This window comes from Triticum dicoccoides, chromosome 7B (assembly GCF_002162155.2).
Source record: "Triticum dicoccoides isolate Atlit2015 ecotype Zavitan chromosome 7B, WEW_v2.0, whole genome shotgun sequence".
Taxonomy (NCBI): domain Eukaryota; kingdom Viridiplantae; phylum Streptophyta; class Magnoliopsida; order Poales; family Poaceae; genus Triticum; species Triticum dicoccoides.
This window is the reverse complement of record NC_041393.1, coordinates 254792317-254812407: the sequence shown is the minus strand read 5'-3', so window position 1 is coordinate 254812407 and position 20091 is coordinate 254792317.

Genomic DNA, 20091 nt, shown 5'->3' with positions numbered 1-20091 from the left:
GGCCAACCAATCTGGATATCGAACCTCGCGAGTGATCCCCGTGGCTTCTAGCTTGTGGGTCTCCTGGACAATGAAGGCCTGCTTTTCAGTGGACTGCCGCCTCGCTTTCTGCTTCACGGGGCGCACGTGGGGGCACACGTTGAGGTGGTGCTCTATCACCCCCCATGGGATCCCTGCCAGCTGATCGGGCTCCCAAGCGAACACCTTCTTGTTCGCACGCAGGAACTTGACCAGGGCTTCCTCCTGCTCGGGCCCGAGGTGGGCACCTATGGTGAAAGTGGCGCTGGTGGACCCGTCCTCGTCGACAGGTATCTGCTTGGTCTCCGCCTTCTATTGGGTGAAAAATGTTTCTTCTTGGCTGGTGCAGCCCCCTTGGGCTCGGGGGCCCCCGCGTTGGCGGGCTGTGCTGCCGCCACCGTCTTGAAGGCGAGCTTGAGCGCTCTCAGCGCGTCCCCGGTGTCCCCAGGCACGGTGAGGACTCCGCTACTCCCGGGCATCTTCATGAGGTTGTATGATCGGTGAGTCGCGGCCATGAATTGGGCCAGTGCTGGGTAGCCGAGGATGGCATTGTAGGGGAGGCCGATGAGGGCGATGTCGAAATCGACCAGCTTCGTGCAGAAATTGTCGTAGGTGCCGAAGGTCACTAGGAGCCGGATCTATCCCAAGGAGTTGGAAGACCCGCCCCCGATGCCCATGAAGGGCTGGCTCGGCCGCAGCCGCCCCTGGGGTATGTGGAGGAGGTTGAAAGTTTCGACTGAAAGCACGTTGAGGCCCGTGTCACCGTCGATGAGGGTCCTGGTGACAGCCACCTGGCAGATGGTGGGGGTGCACAACATCGGGAGCGCACTCAAGCAGGCCGAGTTGGAGGGGTGGTCTTCCGAACTGAAGGCTAGCCTGGCCTGCGGCTCCGACCGGTCCCGGGAAGCCCCCTGCCGCACGGAGTCGGCGCCGACCCGACGGATGAACGGCTTGACATGGTGACTGGAGGGCGGCGCCTGCGAGCCGCCCAGGAGAGCCGCGATGACCAGGGAGGCCGGCGCGGCGTGGTGGGCGAGGAAGAGGTCGTGCGGCTTTTCCCAGGAGGCCACAGAGGGATGCAGGGGCGATACTCATTGCTCGTTCCCCGCCGGGCCGGTGGCGGTGTTAACGGCGGGCGACGGGGAACGACGAGGGCGCGCGCCGACGGGAGCGGTCCGGGCGACTCGAGCGGCGCGAGCAGCCCGACGAGCATCAGCCATGGACGCGACGGTCGGAAAAGAGCAGGGCGACGGAAGACGAATTCCGGCGCACCCCTACCTGGCGCGCCAAATGTCGGATTTAGGGTTCCAACAGACCCTTGAGGTTCGAACACTGGGGTGCGCGCGGAGGTTTCGACTTCTACCTACCTGTTCCTCACCGAATCGCTAGAGTCTAAACTGCGAGAAGAACAACACAAGAGACACAGGGTTTATACTGGTTCAGGCCACCATTGTGGTGTAATACCCTACTCCAGTGTGTGGTGTGGTGGATTGCCTCTTGGGCTGATGATGAACAATACAAGGAAGAACAGCCTCGCGAGCGCCTGTTCTTGCGGTGGTGTTGTCCCTTTGGAGGGGTTGATTCTCGATGCCTAGACACGATGGTGGCTAGTCCTATTTATAGGCAAAGGCCCTGGGCCTCCTCCCAAATATTGAGCGGGAAGGGCGCCAACAATTGGCCATTTTGAAGGGGAACATCTGGTACACTTATCCTAACTAAAGTTGGTCCTCGCCTGTCAAAGGCGCTGGTGATGACGCCGGTTTGGGCTCCACGGTGACCTCCATCCTGCCGTTGGACTGGTCTTGGTCTTGTTGCACCGAAATGGATGCCTTTGCTTGACGCTCTCGCCTGCGCTTGCTCCCCTTGCACCAAAGAGGAAAGAATGACACTGCGCGGGCTGGCGCCCCGCTGGCGCCGTCGGTCATCATGGCTTGCGTCATGGGCACCTTGCGAGGTACCCCTCCTTGAACTCTCCACCTCCTCGTGAGCCAGCCTGATGGGGCCGTGCCTGAGGAAGCTCCTTGTCGTCCGCCCGGCGAGGCTTGGCCCCTCACGAGGGTCCTGAGCTTGTGTTGGTGAAGATGGGCCGTGCTGGGCCCCCTTTGATCTTCTTCCCCTCCTCCAGACGCCTAAGATATTCTTCCCCTCCTCCGACAGCAAAGTTAGCCGGAGCATCCTCACCGGCCAACCCAATCACGCTGAGATCGACATGGCTTCGCCAAAGAGGTTGTACACTTGTTGCATTTCTTTTTTACTCTACATGTTATATATATTGTCCACTGAGCACTCATAGTAACGGGAAATACGATTAATTTATCCTACTATATGACAAGCAGTGAGGTACCAGGCAACTTAGCTATCCGTGATGGACTCTCTTGAACGCCATCATTATTTATCTCTGCGCGTTTGAGCTGTGCATTTGTCGATGGGCCTGGGAGTTGAGCTAGTATGGCAGTGGCCTGGGTCCAAAGTAATAGAAGTAGCACACAAAAAAATTAGTGTAGGATTTTCCTTGCTCAAGCCTGCCAACTAGAATCGCCAGTGCTTGGAAGGAAAAGTGAATGAAAAACTTAGGAATTGGAAAGTTTCCTATGGTACTACTTTTCATGAATTTGGTGCAAAGGAATCAAGCAAAGGAAGACTGTAGGATTTGTTCCTTTAGTGTCTCCTTGAAAAAAACGTAGGAATTCTAATTTCCACTTCTCCTCCTTTTCATATTCCTATTCACCAAGCACAAGACTAAGAGATAGTAGCATAATAGCATTATAACCGTACATTTTCTTGTGGTTTGACTTAATCTCACCATGCTTTTTTGCATCCTATGATCTTCCTATTGTTGTGAATCAAACACCCAGATTGGCAGAAATCCTGTGTTTTTAAATTCTCTGTTTTGCACGTGCATTCATATCCTATTCCTGTCTATTTCCTATCCCTGCATTGTTAGAATCCTCAAACTCAAACAAGCCCTTACTCAATTACTTCTATTACAGATATGTGTCAAAGAAAACCTTGTGTGGTTTGTCCTGCTCCTGCGGCGCTGTGTTCCACCCCAGCTCAGCTGCTCCAACGATGGAAGGGTTCACCACAGCAGGGATCCGCTCTCCAGACTATCTTTCGCCACCTCAAATCTTCTTCCCTGCCGCCGGCAGCCACGACAACTGCATTACCGTCATCAACTGCGCAGATGACCTTGAGGACTACACGGGTCCGCAAGAGAGGTCGCACTCTTTCGTGTTTGCTTACGTTATGCGTCGCTTAATATGATGACATGCTACATTATCGTCGTGTTCACCTATTAGACTCCGAGTCGGGTCCAAACTAATGCTGAAACTTGAGTTTTTAAATGGTTGTGGGGTACATATTGGGGCAGCAATCAGTACTATCTGTCTACTATCTGGTTAATCTCCGGTGTCTACTATGAGTTTCATGTTGGGTGCAAATAAACATTAAAGGAGCCATTATCTGTATTTTTTAACTAAAGCTATTATCTGCCTGCTATCATTGGTTTTGGGTCTACCCACAGTTTGCTACCATCACTCTGGATTTGTGCATGCACTCCTTACATAATCTCACTATGTTTTATTCCTATGCATGCCAGTTATTGTACACAATGGAACTGATCATGTAGAGCAAAATAGACGAGCCTTGCATGGCAATTAAATTTCATGCAGACGTCGTTCCATGGTGGCCGCAAAGGCAGCCCCCCGTCCACCCATTTTGGATCGTAATCAAGAGGAAGATAACTGTTCTGAGGGGGATTCAGAAGGAGAAGACCACTCCTATTTACCCCATGAGGTCTTCGCTCTAACTTGGCATGCTGATGTTGGTAATATCATGCATATGGTGCCTTGCATTGCTTACTGTATACATTAAAGATGTCATCTACTTAGTTTAGACATGCTTTGTGTCAATGCCATCTCTTTAGTTTCTTTATCGTATATGTGAACCATACAATGCCATCTTGTCTAGCCAGGCATCATATATGTGAATTTTGCAATGCCACCCTGGTTAGCCAGTCATCTTATATGTGAATTATATCATGCCATCGTTTTTTTATTATGTGTTAAATTTGTCAACAATTTTAGTACATTCAATTACTCTTCCTGTGCATCAGCCATTAGGCATGGTCATGGAAAATTCTGGACTGGAAACAAGGTCTTCAAAGAAGACAATGCTATCTGACAAAGCGCATGTCTTGCTGGTTACCGATAGCTCCTCAGAGGAGGATTCAGAGACAGATGACCAGTCATATCCCCCCCCCCCCCCGAGGTGCAAGCCCTAAGTTGGCAGGGTTATGTTACTCATACCGTGCGTATGGTATCTTGCATTGCTATGTCATTTGCTTAGTATAGACATGCTTTGTGTGAATGCCACCTGTTTAGTCTCTAATTACCATATATGTGAATTATGCAATGCCATCTTGTTGCAAGACATTATATATGTGAATTATGCAATGTTATCTGGTTGCAAGGCATTATGTATGTGAATTATACAATGCCATGCTGTTTAGGCAAGAGTCATATATGTGAATTATATCATGCCGTCCTTTTTTTGTATTTCTCATTGCTTTTGTCGACAATGTTTGTATATTCAACTGCTCTTCCTGTGCATCAGCCATTTGAATTGGTGATGGAGAAATCTAGAGTGAAAACAAGGTCTTCAGAGCAGACAATGCTACCTGCTAAAGCAGATATCTTGCTGGTTACAGATAGCTCTTCAGAGGAGGATTTAGAGGCAGATGACAAGTCCTATTATCCCCCTGAGGTGTTTGCTCAAACTTGGCAGGGTTATATTACTCATATAATGCATGTTGTATTGCAATGCTTAGTTTTTACATCATATACACAATATTGAATGCCATCTCCTTAGTTGACACATCATATATGCGATTGCCCTCTGCTCACTTCCTTAGTATATAAATCATATATTTGAATTATGTCATGCCATGATGTTTACATAGACAGCATGTATCTGAATTATGGCATGCCAACCCATTTTCTAAAGACATAATATAGTTATATCATCTCATCTTGTTTACATAGTCATCATATTTTATTCATTCTATCCGTGAATTATATCATGCCATCATGTTTCCATCGACGGCATGTTTGTGATTTATAGCATGCCAACCACTTTAATAGACACATCGTATAGTTATATCATGTCATCATGTTTACATAGTCATCATATTTTGAAGTATGTCATTCTATCCTGTTTAGTTAGCCATCATACATGTGAAATTGTGTCATGCTATCCTGTTTAATTAGCCATCATATATGTGAAATTATGTCCTGCTATTTTGTTTGCTTAGACAACATAAATGTGAATTATTTCATGCTCTGTTTTCTTCCCTACTATCCATTACACCTGTCTATCTTACAATGTCTGTACATTCAATTACTTTTCTTGTTTATCATCCATTTCAATTGGAGGAAGTGATGGCAGTATCTGTGGGAGTAAAAACACAGTCTTCAGAAAAGACCGTGCTACCTGTCGATGCAGATAGAACCACGGTTGTACTTGCCCAAGAACCAGCCCCACCAAACATAACCTACACTCATGCAGATTATACCCCTACCCAGTTGGACAGAGAACCAGCTACACCACTTCTAACCCCAACCCCAGTAGATAGACACCCAGTTCCCGTTGACACAGCACCGTCTCCACCACAGAGCACCCAAACACGAGCAGTTAGTAAGGCAACCGCAGTGCCCAAATCACGAGGACCACCACTTCGAACCTGAAGTCAACGCTTAAAGCAGAAGAAGAATTGTTCTTAGGTCAGGTTCCATAGCTATGGTTCATACTACTTTGCTCTTGCATCACTATATTTACTGATACCAACCAATTTCAAATTTGAAGGATGCAATTGAAACTCCAATGGTGCAACAGGTATGTTTTAAACCTGTTTCTTCAACGTGTTTGGCTGTTTGCTGTTGTAACTTGCTCTATGTTGATTTCAGATTCAATTGAATAAACAATTATGTTCTCATGCTATGCACATTACAAGTGTTGTTATTGCTGTGCAGTTTCCCACACTTATATTCTGTCTATGATGCTTTGTCTTAAATAGATATGATTCGAACTGTATCTATCTTGATTTGGCAACATAAACTAGAATGATATAGACCATACAGTGACCGTACTACATAGATATATGTTTGTTTCATCCTGTTATCCTGTCCACCTTACTACTGAACTAGTTTACCAAAATGAGTTTCATATACTACATTGTAAACCTGAGATGTGTTTGTTTGTTTCAATTTTAGAACGCGGATAAAATATTGGAGAAGAGTTCCCTGTTATGCAATGGTAAAGGAAGTAATGCAGATAAGGTTCAAGATAGTGAGACATCCCTATTGATCTCTAAGAAAGCTGATAAAAACTATATTGAGGACACTGAGACAACCCCAAAGTCCTGTCTTGATGTAGTGTTCGAGTTACTGGCTACCACTACTGGCACCAGCTCTTCGAACTCGTTGCCTGAATCAGTTTGGCTTCTTGAGTCTCAACTTCAAGTTGAAAGACATTGATCAGATGTTATGCGACAGGAAGCCGAAGGACTGAGGAAGTCCCTGCAGAATTCAGATGCATACTTTCTGGTGCAACAACAAGCGCTGGAGGACTTAAGCGCCAAACAAGAGAAAGTTAATAAACTTGCTAAGCATCTTGCCAGCATTATGGGTACCCAGGATATTGTTTCTTGAGCTCTTCTGAAGTGGTTTCAGTTCTGGACTTGTTTTGCTGCGGCGTTTATATGCTGTTGTGTTCCCTATATTTGCACTGGTGGCGAACTTTGATGCCCAGTGGATGTAATATGTGTAATAGCCGTGATAGCCTAGTGTAAGTTGCTTTCTTATTTATTTCCTTGTTGTCTGGTTTATTTGTTTGCTTGTAGTCAGTGCAGTTCTTTTTCTGCGGTTTGCTAGTGGCTGCAATAACCTATTTTTTAAAACTAGGCCACAATAACCATTGGCTAATATTTACTATAGTGACACTGGACCTACGGGCCGTAGAAACAGTGGGCCTTCTACGGGCCGTATAAAAGTGGGCCTTCTACGGGCCGTAGAAACAATGGGCCTTCTACGGGCCGTAGAAACAATGGGACTTCTACGGACCGTATCATCAATGGGCCTTATACGGGCCGTATGATCGATTGGCCAAACATGGGCCAAACAGACCGCATTCTGGGCGTAAACGGGCTAGAGTTCGAATCGTCCGTTCATGGGCCGACTGTCGGTGTCAAAACCGGCGGATCTCGGGTAGGGGGTCCCGAACTGTGCGTCTAGGCGGATGGTAACAGGAGACTAGGGACACGATGTTTTTACCCAGGTCCGGGCCCTCTCGATGGAGGTAAAACCCTACTCCTGCTTAATTAATATTGATGATATGGGTAGTACAAGAGTAGATCTACCACAAGAACAGAGAGGCTAAACCCTAGAAGCTAGCCTATGGTATGATTGTTGTTCGTCCTACGGACTAAAACCCTCCGGTTTATATAGGCACCGAAGAGGGTTAGGGTTACACAGAGTCGGTTACAATGGTAGAAGATCTACATATCCGTATCGCCAAGCTTGCCTTCCACGCCAAGGAAAGTCCCATCTGGACACGGGACAAAGTCTTCAATCTTGTATCTTCATAGTCCAGGAGTCCGGCCAATGGTGATAGTTCGGCTATCCAGACACCCCCTAATCCGGGACTCCCTCAGTAGCCCCCGAACCAGGCTTCAATGGCGATGAGTCTGGCGGTAGATTGTCTTAGGCATTACAAGGCGGGTTCTTCTCCAAATCCTGTGCACCTGTTGAATAGCGTCCGGCCTCTCGTAAATATTGCGCTCCTTGGCTTCCACGCCCAATAATGGACATCTTCCACATGTCGAACGAATGCGAAAACCCAGGGTATTTTTACATTTGCCCCCCTAGCTGCGCAAATGAGCTGCCTATAAAGGAGACGAGGATCTAGATCCGAATCACACCATCCTCCCTTCGTGAGCATTCAGCGGAGCACATCTGACAGAAATCCATTCCATCATGGACAGTTGATGCGGCTCCTCCTCTCGCCTTCCCAGCCCTCAGCCTGGAGATTGGGGGAGATGCTCCGTCTCACACAGCAATCTAGTGACGCTCCAAACCAAGGGATTTCTTCCCCCAGCCTTCATGGTTTCAGTTCGAGCCGGACTCGCCACCTATAAGGGCGGAAAGCAAGCGGAGAGCGTCCCCAGTCCCTCCATAGGAGAGCGTGCCTTGTCCCTTATTTGATAAGAGGGCTCGGATTTCCAATTCACCTGTTTCTCCGGGGGCTCCTGGAGTTCTACGGCCTCCAGTTGCATAACCTCACGCCTACCTCCATCTTGCATATTGGGGGCTTCGTGGCCCTTTGCGAGCTTTTTTTGGGCATCAAGGCTCATTTTGCGTTGTGGAAGAAGTTGTTCTGCCTTGTGCCCCGTTCTCAAGAGGGGTCAATATATCAAGTGGGCAGAGCCGAACTATGGCGCATCGCCGGAACCGGATATCTATCCAGAACCCCGAAGAAGGTGTCCGAAGACTGGCCTTCGGAATGGTTTTATATAGAAGATGTCCCCCTGCTGGACTGTCGGTGTCAAAACCAGCGGATCTCGGGTAGGGGGTCCCGAACTGTGCATCTAGGCGGATGGTAACAGGAGACAAGGGACAGGATGTTTTTACCCAGGTTCGGGCCCTCTCGATGGAGGTAAAACCCTACTCCTGCTTGATTAATATTGATGATATGGGTAGTACAAGAGTAGATCTACCACGAGATCAGAGAGGCTAAACCCTAGAAGCTGGCCTATGGTATGATTGTTGTTCATCCTACGGACTAAAACCCTCCGGTTTATATAGACACCGGAGAGGGCTAGGGTTACATAGAGTCGGTTACAATGGTAGGAGATCTACATATCCATATCGCCAAGCCAAGGGAAGTCCCATCCGGACACGGGATGAAGTCTCCAATCTTGTATCTTCATAGTCCGGGAGTTCGGCCAACGGTGATAGTTCGGCTATCCGGACACCCCCTCATCCAGGACTCCCTCAGTAGCCCCTGAACCGGGCTTTAATGACGACGAGTCCAGCGCGCATATTGTCTTCGGCATTGCAAGGCGGGTTCCTCCTCCGAATACTGCATAGAAGATTTTGAACACAAGGATAGTGTCCGGCTCTGCAAAATAAGTTCCACATACCACCATAGAGAGAATAATCTTTACACAAATTCAATCTGCTGACGTATTCTGTGGCGTGACGTCACACCACGGTCAAGCCTTTATTGGAATCGTTTTTACTGTCCCACCTCAGCGTGTTTAGCGAGGCGGTTTCCTTGGCACGTCTTATCAAAGCGGAGATCGTGCCCCCTTATTCCGGGATTCTCATCAATACGGGCGTGGGTAATCCAACCGCGCCATTGATTACGGTGCTTGGGAGATAAGCGAGTTTTACTAGGCTGGTGGGGGACGCATAGCTTCGTCCGTCCATATAAGGGGATAAGGATCCACCTTTTCACCTACGCCTTCTTCCTCCTTTGCTCATCCATTTCCGTGCACTTGAGCTCCAGCGCCCAAGTCCGCACATCCCTCCTCAACCTTCTCCAGCCATGTCCGGAGCAGGAGGCAAGTGGATGGTCTCCTCCGTAACGGAGGAACAAGTCAAAAGGTTGCGGAAGGCCGGATACTTGTCCAGCGACATCGCACATCGGCTCCTCGACAAGGGACAGCTCCTCCCCACCCCCAGGCCCCATGAGAGGGTGGTGTTCCTCACCCACTTCCTCCGTGGACTAGGTTTTCCACTTCACCCATTTGTCCGGGGGCTCATGTTCTACTATGGCCTAGATTTCCATGATCTGGCCCCGAACTTCATCCTCAACATCTTGGCGTTCATCGTCGTGTGCGAGGCCTTCCTCTACATCCAGCCCCACTTCGGCTTATGGCTGAAGACTTTTAATGTCAAGCCGAAGGTAGTGGGCGGCCGCCAAGCGGAGTGCGGAGGCTCCATGGTGGGCCGGATGGCCAACGTCCTATGGCTCGAGGGCTCCTTCGTGGAGACAATAAAGGGGTGGCAATCGGGGTGGTTCTATATCACCGAGCCGCGCAACTCCAAATGGGCGGCGGCCCCCAAATTCCGATCTGGTTTCCCCACACGGCTCACCTCCAGGAAAGAGACGGGCCTAACATGGGGAAATTCGGAAGATTTGATCGGACTTCAAACCTGCGTCCAAAATCTGGTGAACAAGATCTCAAGGTTGTCAACATAGTCCAGGTCATGCTCATCCGCCGGATCCTCCCATGCCAACAACGGGCCTTCAAATTGTGGGAGTTTGATCCGGCACAGCACCAAACCTTGTGCAAGCTCTTCGACACTACGTACGAAGATGCCTAGAAGGTGTTGTTTAAGGGCGTCGAGGCCCCCGCATCCGCTACCGAAGATCGCGGATTCAGCTCGCGGTGTCAGGCCAGCGAGGTAAGCTATTCTACCCTTTACGTGACTCTTGTTTTTCATAGTTTGACTCTATGTGGGATCTAAACTCCCTTACCTTTGACAGGACTGGCTGAAGACGTCGGGGCAGGTTAACTGTCCGACTCCTTTGCCAGAAGACCCAACGGACGCCCACTTGACGGGGCTGTTGGTTCTGGCACCTCACGAGGTGCCGGAGAAGAAGGCCAAGAAGAAGGCCACGGGAACTCAAAGGAGTGCCCGGCGCCAGGTGTTGTTGGACTCATCATCCGACGATTCCGAGGCGGACTCCTCCCGTGAAGACGAGGAGGAGGAAAACGAGGCCTCTCCCCGAGCGGGGGGAGAGAAGAAAAGGAAGGTCGCCCCAGCTGGGGGGCTGGAGGGTCCAAGAAAGGAAGGACCCTTCCTCCGGACTTTTCCACCAATGCCGACGATAGCGAAGAGGAGTGGCCCTCGAGGGCCAAGCCCCTGGCGAGATCGTAAGTGTCCGGATTCCAGAATAACTCATGATTTTTCATTTGTCGCATAGTGTCTTCTAACGCCGAATACAACCATGTAACCCGCCCAAGGACGAGCTCCCCGCTTCGTCGAGCGGCTCCCTGGATACGTCGGATGTGAATAGCACTTCACTTCCGACCGCCTCCTCCCCTTGTGATGCAGACGATGCCGCAGTGGAGTCCCAAAAGGGGCCCGACCAGGAGGAGGTGGTCCTGGAGGCGCCGCAAGGCGACCTCCTGAACTCCGGGCACAAAGGGGGCAAAACCCCAGAGGGCTCTAAGTCCGGCCCTGTGCCGGACTCCGTACCGGAACCTACAGTGGTTCTGAAGTCCGGCAGGCGGCCCCTTCGTAAGAAGGGCAAGACTGCAACGCCGGTGGCCTCCGTCCAACCGGAGGCACCGGACAACTTGCTGGAGGCGCTTAACAGCGCCTCCATCGACGAGGAGCACCGCACTATCATGAGTGCGGTGATCCAGAAAGTTCAGTCCGCCAAGAGCGGGCTGACTGAAGCCTGTACCAGCCTTCTAACAGGCTTTGAGGTAAGTTTTTAAGATATGTACGAATATTACCGCATAGACAGTAGCCCCTGATGCTTAGTTCGGTGTTCGGAAAGAAAAGCCGAGCTGAGGATCTAAAAAGATATACGCAGGAGTCTAACATAAATATGTCAATATGGGAATGCAGGCTGCGCTGTTGACCTCTGCCGCACTGACTGCGGAGGTCAATGCATTGAAGGAGAGCCTCAAGCGGTCCGAGAACGAGCTCGGCCTTGCCAAGAAGCAGCTCGAGGACAAGTAAGGTAAGTAATCCCTTATTAAAGTAATACCATATATAAAGGATTTGGTTGCAAAAAATGATAGGAATAACGTGAGTATTGCAGGGGCCACGAACGAGGTGGCGATCCTGAAGGAAGCTGTGTCCAAGGCCGAAAACATTGCGGCCGTAGAGCGCACCGAGCGAGAGAAGCAGGAGGAGTGGGTGGCTGAGGTGCGGCAAGAGATCCAGGCTCTCGTGGAAAAACACGAGAGTTTGGAGCGTGACTCGAAGACTCGAGAGTCCGAGCTCGCCTTGGCTCTTGAGAGTGCCAAAGCCGCTAAGGCCGAAGCCTAGAAGACCCTCTAGGAGATTGAGGCGATAAAAAAGATAGCGGCGGGTAAGCCATTCTTCATGCAAAGCAAGCATGTAAAAGTGAATTATCTGTTACTTACCCGAATCCGGAGCTCTCCAGGAGCGTTCGCAGATCTACCCCGTAGTGTGTCCGATGCTGCTGCGTTCTACCGAGCCGAGGAGGGGGGCTTGACGGAAAAGGTGTTCTGGTCTCAATATGCTGAGGCCGGACATCCGGTGCCCCTGAGCGACCAGCTGAAGTAGCTGGTCGAGCTCCACAAGGTGGACGAACAGGCCATGAAGGGCCTCATAGTTCGGTTGTGGCCTAAAGAAGCCATGCCTGGGAGCTACTTCGGTCTGGTGCGGCGGCTGGTGGATGCTTGTCCATGGATTGAAGTCATCAAGCGTTCCGTCTGCATTGAAGGTGCTCGTCGGGCCCTTGCCCGTGCTAAAGTGCACTGGGGCAGGATGGACGCCAAGAAGCTTGTGACGGACGCGCCACCGCCGGGTAAGGAGTATCGCAAGCCCGAGATGTACTATGAGGGTGTCCTGAAGGGTGCCCGCCTTATAGCGGGTGAATGCTCCAAAGATGTAATTTTTGAGTAGACTCGCATTTGTTATCCTGTCCGCTGAAAACTTTGTTCATATACGCTAAGCAACGCTTGTTTAATTTAAAATATTACCTTCTGTGCAACCGTTTATCAAATTTGAGAGATGGCGAGTCGTTGGCTTCAGCCCCCATGCCACGAGTGCTGGGGTGTTCGGGATAAACTTGAGCGCTCTTGTTCCCATTCATGGGTCCTTCGAGGGAGGCGTTCAACATGACATACGAGGCAACCGGACTATATTGCTTGAACACTCTCACTTAGCCATAGAATTCTATAATTTTAAATTTCGGCGAAGCCCCTGGTATCCGGAAGACCGAGTTCGGGGCGCTATCCACGCCTTGGCCGGACAATGCCGACTCCTCGCTCTAAGCGGCATGAGTCTTTAGGGACCCGAAAAACCTCTCGAACAGCGACCGGCTCTCGCCCTATCATGACGGTCAGTTTTAGCTTTCTCCACTGAGGTGCTCAACCCAGCTCAACCGGGGCACAATCGCAGTGGTTCTCCCAACGCTACCTTAGCCGATATAACGGAACGTAAGGTACCAAAACATGGGAGCCGGGCAAACCCAACTATTGACCCAAGACATGATTCGGAGCCGATGCATATAATGCTATAACTTCGGGGTGCCGCACTTGTGGAAGTGTTTGGACTTATCACACCTTGTTTTGGGGTACTTCAGCCCCTGGTGTATTGACCGTACCAAGTTGTACGGGTGCAACATGTCATAGATGAACATTTTATTGAAAAAAAAGGAATGCAATAATAAGCAGAAGCTATGTATTGTTTATTCAAAAGATACTGCAATGAAAGCAGAACGATACAAATAGTGCGATAAGCAAGGGATGGGACTATTTAACATGTCCCCCTCCAGGGGTAGGGTGCGGGATGGTATGTAAAACAGGTATACTGCTCGTAATAGAGACCACCTGGACACTCGACATAGCTTTTCTGCTTCCCTGGCTGTTGCATCGTGAGTTCGGCGATTCTACTGCCGGACAGGGCTTCTGGAAAACGGAGTCCTGAGAATAAGAAAAAAAAGAATGACACAATTGGGAGCCCCTGGTGCGGTTGAGCCACACTCTGGGCATGCCGTGGTCGTGCCCCTCCCCCTACGCCCATGGTATCTCCAGAGCGTAGTTATGTACGCATGGTACTGGTTTCGCGATTTCGCGAGGGCTGGGGTTGGGGCCGCATTGCTACGTGTGCTCGGAACATGCCAGGCGGTCTTGTTGTAGGTTACTCCAGGCGCGCTTGACCGTGTCTGGACGTTTAGTAGTCGGACTCGAGAATTTCCTTAAGAGGCTGCTTTGTACTTCCGCCGCGAGGGCCGCCGTATGCTCCTCCTTTCGGAGAGAGCGTTCGGTGTTTCCATTGACCGTGATTACTCCTCGAGTGCCTGGCATCTTGAGCTTGAGGTATGCATAGTGCGGCACCGCATTAAACTTTGCAAATGCGGTTCGTCCGAGCAGTGCATGATAGCCACTGCGGAACGGGACTATGTCGAAGATTAATTCCTCGCTTCGGAAGTTATCCGGGGATCCAAAGACCACTTCGAGTGTAACTGAGCCTGTACAGTTGGCCTCTACACCTGGTATGATGCCTTTAAAGGTCGTTTTTGTGGGTTTAATCCTTGAGGGGTCTATGCCCATTTTGCACACTGTATCCTTGTAAAGCAGGTTCAGGCTGCTGCCGCCGTCCATCCGGACTCTAGTGAGGTGAAATCCGTCAATGATTGGGTCAAGAACTAATGCAGCGAATCCGCCGTGGCGGGTGCTAGCGGGGTGGTCCCTTCGATCAAAAGTGATCGGGCAGGAGGACCACGGGTTGAACTTTCGGGCGACTGGCTCCATCGCGTATACGTCCCTTAGTGCATGCTTCCACTCCCTTTTGGGTATGTGGGTTGCGTATATCATGTTCACCGTCCGCACTTGTGGGGGAAAGCCCTTCTGTCCTCTATTGTTCGGCGGCCGAAGCTCTTCCTCGTCATCACCATGCAGCCCCTTGTCATTGTTTTCGGCATTTAACTTGCCTGCCTGCTTGAACACTCAACAATCCATGTTTGTGTGGTTGGCTAGTTTTTCGGGGGTGCCATGTATCTGGCACGAGCGATCAAGTATTCGGTCAAATTGGATGGCCCCTGAGTATTTCCTTTGAACGGCTTTTTCCGCTGACCGGGTTTAGAGCCTCTGAATCTGGCATTGACTACCGTATCTTCAGCATTATCGCTGTTAATGCGGTGCTTTTGCTTGTTGCGACGTGACCTGTCATTGCTGTCCTTGGTATCCAAACTACCAGGGTTTTTGGTCAGGTTGTTACTGCGAGCTAGCCAGTTGTCCTCTCCCGCGCAGAAGCGGGTCATGAGTGAAGTGAGGGCTTCCATGGATTTCGGCTTTTCCTGTCCTAGGTGCCAGGCAAGCCACTCGCCGCGGATCTTATGTTTGAAGGCTGCAAGGGCCTCTGCATCCAGACAGTCAACGATTTGATTTTTCTTGGTTAAGAACCGTGTCCAGAATTGTCTGGCCGATTCATCTGGCTGCTGAATTATGTGGCTTAGGTCATCGGCGTCTGGTTGTCGCACATATGTGCCCTAGAAGTTATCAAGGAATGCGGCTTCCAGGTCTTCCCAACAACCAATTGATTCTGCTGGCATGCTGTTGAGCCAATGCCGAGCTGGTCCTTTAAGCTTGAGTGGGAGGTATTTGATGGCATGTAGATCATCACCGCGGGCCATGTGGATGTGAAGGAGATAGTCCTCGATCCAAACCACATGATCTGTTGTGCCGTCGTATGATTCAATGTTTACGGGTTTGAAACCCTCGGGGATTTGATGATCCATTACTTTGTCTGTGAAGCATAGCGGGTGTGCGGCACCTCTGTATTGGGCTATATCACGACGCAGCTCAAATGAGCTTTGTCTACTGTGTTCGGCCAGGCCGGAATTGCTGTATCCAGCGTGACGGTTGTCATCGCGTGTTGTGGGGCGCCCACGCGATCCGTAGATCGATCTTATTTGCCTTGCCTTGTCCTCCATTATGTCTCGCAAGTCTGGCGCATTTCCCCGTGGCTTTGTACTTTTCAAGTGACGCCGGGGTGCAGCTTTAGTGGAGGGCCTAGAGGCCTCTCTGTCGCGGCCACGAGGTGGCCGGTCGGCTGCATCATGCACTGGTGATGTAGGTTTGGGTGCTTCCTCCTCTAATTGGGGTAGGAGCCTGCGTTTTGGGTAGCTCTTGGAGGGGCGATCGAGTTTGTACTCTTCGGTTGCAAGGACTTCGGTCCATCTGTCAGCTAGCAAGTCTTGGTCAGCTCTAAGATGCTGCTGCTTTTTCTTGAGGCTGCTCGCCGTGGCCATAAGCCTGCGCTTGAAATGCTCTTGTTCGACGGCATCCTCGGGCATGACAAATTCATTGTCGTCGAGGCTTGCTTCATCTTCGGAGGGAGGCATATAATTATCGTCCTCTACCTCTCTGTCTGCCGCTCTATCATGAGGGTTGGCTTCTCCCTCCTCCTGTGCTGAATCCTGCTGGAGGGGGTTGTCTTCGGCACTGTCCGGGGTGTTATTATATCCCGTGCCAGAATCACCATTTTTGCTGTGGCGGGATTTAGAGTGGCGCCGCTGACGCCGGCGCTTGGGCTGTTTCTTGGAGGGGTCATCCTCCGCAGTTCCATTGCCATTCCCATCTTTTGGGATGTCCACCATGTATATGTCGTATGACGAGGTGGCCTTCCAGTGCCCTGTAGGCGGTGGTTCTTGGTTGTCTCATGCATCGTCGTCCATACCGTCGATGTCTTCGGAGTCGAAGTCGAGCATGTCGGTTAAATCATCGACAGTGGCTACAAAGTGGGTGGTCGGTGGGCATTGAATTTCTTCTTCGTCCGCATCCCAACCTTCCTGACCATAGTCCGGCCAGGGCTCTCCTGATAAAGAGAGAGACTTAAGTGAATTCAGGATGTCGCCAAAGGGCCAGTGCTGAAAGATGTCTGCGGCAGTGAACTCCATAACCGGCGCCCAATCGGATTTGATTGGCAGGGGCACGGGAGGTTCGGAGTCCGGAGAGGAGTCCGGCACCTCGGAGTCACGGGCTTTGCAAAGAACAGGGATGGTGTTTGGCTCAATCGCCGTAGAGATTGTAGCCCCCGAGGCGGTGTCCAGCCACTCGTCCTCGATCGGCGAAGTCGGCTCCAAGCTAAGGGTCGGAGCGGACACTGGTGCGGCCTCCAGGGCACTGTTCGGCGGCAAAGCTAGATCATACCCATCGAGACAGTGTGGCGCGCTTGGTTGTGGCTCGAATTCGTCGAAGATCAAGTCTCCACGGATGGCAGCCATGTAGTTCAAACTCCCAAATCTGAACTGATGGCCAGGGGCATAGCTTTCGATCTGCTCCAGATGGCCAAGTGAATTGGCCCGCAATGCAAAGCCGCCGAATACGAAGATCTGTTCGGGGAGAAAAGTCTCACCCTGGACCATGTCGTTGTTGATGATCGAAGGAGCCATCGGGCCTAAAGGTGACGACACAGAGGAACTCCCAATGAAAGCACCAATGTCGGTGTCAAAACCGGCGGATCTCGGGTAGGGGGTCCCGAACTGTGCGTCTAGGCAGATGGTAACAGGAGACAAGGGACACGATGTTTTTACCCAGGTTCGGGCCCTCTCGATGGAGGTAAAACCCTACTCCTGCTTGATTAATATTTATGATATGGGTAGTACAAGAGTAGATTTACCACGAGATCAAAGAGGCTAAACCCTAGAAGCTAGCCTATGGTATGATTGTTGTTCGTCCTACGGACTAAAACCCTCCGGTTTATATAGACACCGGAGAGGGCTAGGGTTACACAGAGTCGGTTACAGTGGTAGGAGATCTACATATCCGTATCGCCAAGCTTGCCTTCCACGCCAAGGAAAGTCCCATCCGGACACGGGACGAAGTCTTCAATCTTGTATCTTCATAGTCCGGGAGTCCGGCCAACGGTGATAGTTCGGCTATCCAGACACCCCCTAATCCAGGACTCTCTCATGGACCCTATTCGGATCGGCCTCCCTGAGTTCAATAACGCTCCTTTGAAGAAACGCCTAAGTTGGCGTCCACGGAGCCCTCAGAAGGAAAATGACAGGGACGTCCTTTACCTGATGAGCCGAATTAGGTTGTTAGCTCATTCCAGACTGACCATGATCGGGTTCGTGGCCACATGCATTATGCGGGGGGTGCAGCCGCTCCAGTATATAGGCCGCCCCATGTGGGATTTCAACGGGGAGGATGATGCCACCCGCCACGGCAGTAAGGGGCCGGGATCGGTCGCCGATCTAATGAAGATCTTGTCCGCATTGTACAAGGGAGAAGAGGAGGAATTTCTCCGCGTCAATCCACAGGACGGATTTTGTATGTACAATCCTCCAAGCTGGGTAAGCGGACATTTATTTTTGCCTATCCGATCCATACTCCCATAGTCAAGTATCTCATTTTGTGATTTCGGCGCAGGAACTGCGCCGGGCCGTAAAGGATATAAACAGCCCACCTCCACAACCCGAGGATCCGGAACGGTTCCTCGATCCGACCTCCCAAGAGGATCCGAACATATCAGTGGAGCTGATCGATGGGGTATTCCACCAACTGAGCATCGATAATGCCTTGCTCGCCATTACGGCCGATTACCCCGGAATACTTCCAGCCTCACAGGTAACTGAGACCAAAGTCCCAATACTTTGGAAATGACCCATCTGTGCTTGTTCTTGATCACCGTATACCAATGGCATTTCGCAGGGGAAGTCCTTGAGGCGGAAGGCCGAGCCTGTGACGGCTAGTCAACAAGGGACAGCAAGGCCCAATAGGCTAAAAAGAAGTGCAGTCCAGATTGAAACACCGGTGCAATGGTATGGCATGTCATCTTACTCCCAGGTTTTATTCCCGGGAGGCATACTAACGCTCGTGCTTTTTCAGGAAGAAGAGCGCGCGCCGGACTGTATCCGGAGAGGTTGCCAATCAATCCTCCGCTCGCCGGGCTCCAAAGCTAGGTCCAGAAGCAGAGGCGAACTCGAGGCGTGCGTTGGATGCTCCTCAGACAGAGGATGCCGACAGGTTATCTGCCACCAATTCCGAGGTGGAGAGTGCCATGAATCACAGGTGTCGCCGCATAGCTCTTCGTGACGCATGTTTCTCCCCAGAGGCATTGGATGCCTTCAATTCGGGGGATGCGCACCTCCGTGCCGCTCAAAATGGTCTAGCCAGAGCCACGGAGCAGTATGTAAAAGACATACGGGTGAGAAAATTTGACAGTTATATATGCCAGTAGCCCCCGAGACTTGAAATAGTTAGAATAACTGATTTAAGGATCATTTATTGTGCAGGATCTTACAGAAAAGAATACCCAACTGTCCCAGGAGCTGGAGGAGTGCAAAGCCCAACTTGAGGCCGCACTAGCCGCAGCGGGGGAAGCCAAAGAGACCCCCTCTGGTAATATATGCTTCAAAAGATAAGTAATTTGTGAAGTGCGGCATGTGTATAAATCTGACAATAATATTGCAGATGGCGTCGGGATAGATCCGGACAAGCAACAGCTCATGCGTCAGTTAAAGGCCAGCGAGAATGTGCTTACAAGGGTGAGGCAAGAGAAAAATAATCTCCAAGATGCCAACACCCAGCTAGGTGAGGAACTAAAGGATGTTCGTGCCCAGCTGTCTGACTCCGTTAAGGAGAATTGGCGGCTTCGACGCGGCATTTTTAGTAAGTGCTTGAACGAACTTTGAAAAAGAGTTCGGTGAGGAAGTCGACTAACAGAGGTATGTCTGTAGGTATGCTCACAGGCCCTCCTGCAGAGAAAATGCCCGGTTCTACGGGTGACCTTCTTCCCGAGCTCTTGCAGCTGCATAAATGAGTTCGGCAGGTGATGAAAGGCATCGCCCAGGACTTGTGGCCATCTGTCTCCCTGCCCGAAGGCCTTGGAGAGCTTGCAGAGAGGCTTCAGGGAGCGCGGCGGCGCTTCCACTTATGGAAGATATCGGCCTGTCGTCAAGGCGCCAGGGAGGCCTGGGCCATGGTGAAGATGCAGTACACGAAGGCTGACCCAAACCACACGGCCGAGGTCGGACTTGTGGGGCCTGATGGGAAGGAGATCTCTATGAGCTTAGTGTACGGCCAACTAGAGTTGGCCGCAAAGTATTCCTAGCAGGACTGTAAACTAGACAGCCTATTAGATGGCATTGAAGAGGAATACAATCAGTCGAATTGACTATGTAATTTAAGATGACATGTAAAATGCCTTCTAGCCGGATTGTAGATCGTTTGTCATAGCGGACCTTTTCGCTTCAACCTCGGGACCCAATAGTCCGGAGTGTGTCTGAATACCCTCGCGGTTATATAAGAACTGAGGCATGCGTGGAGACCAGGCGTAGGGGTCATTAGTGCTT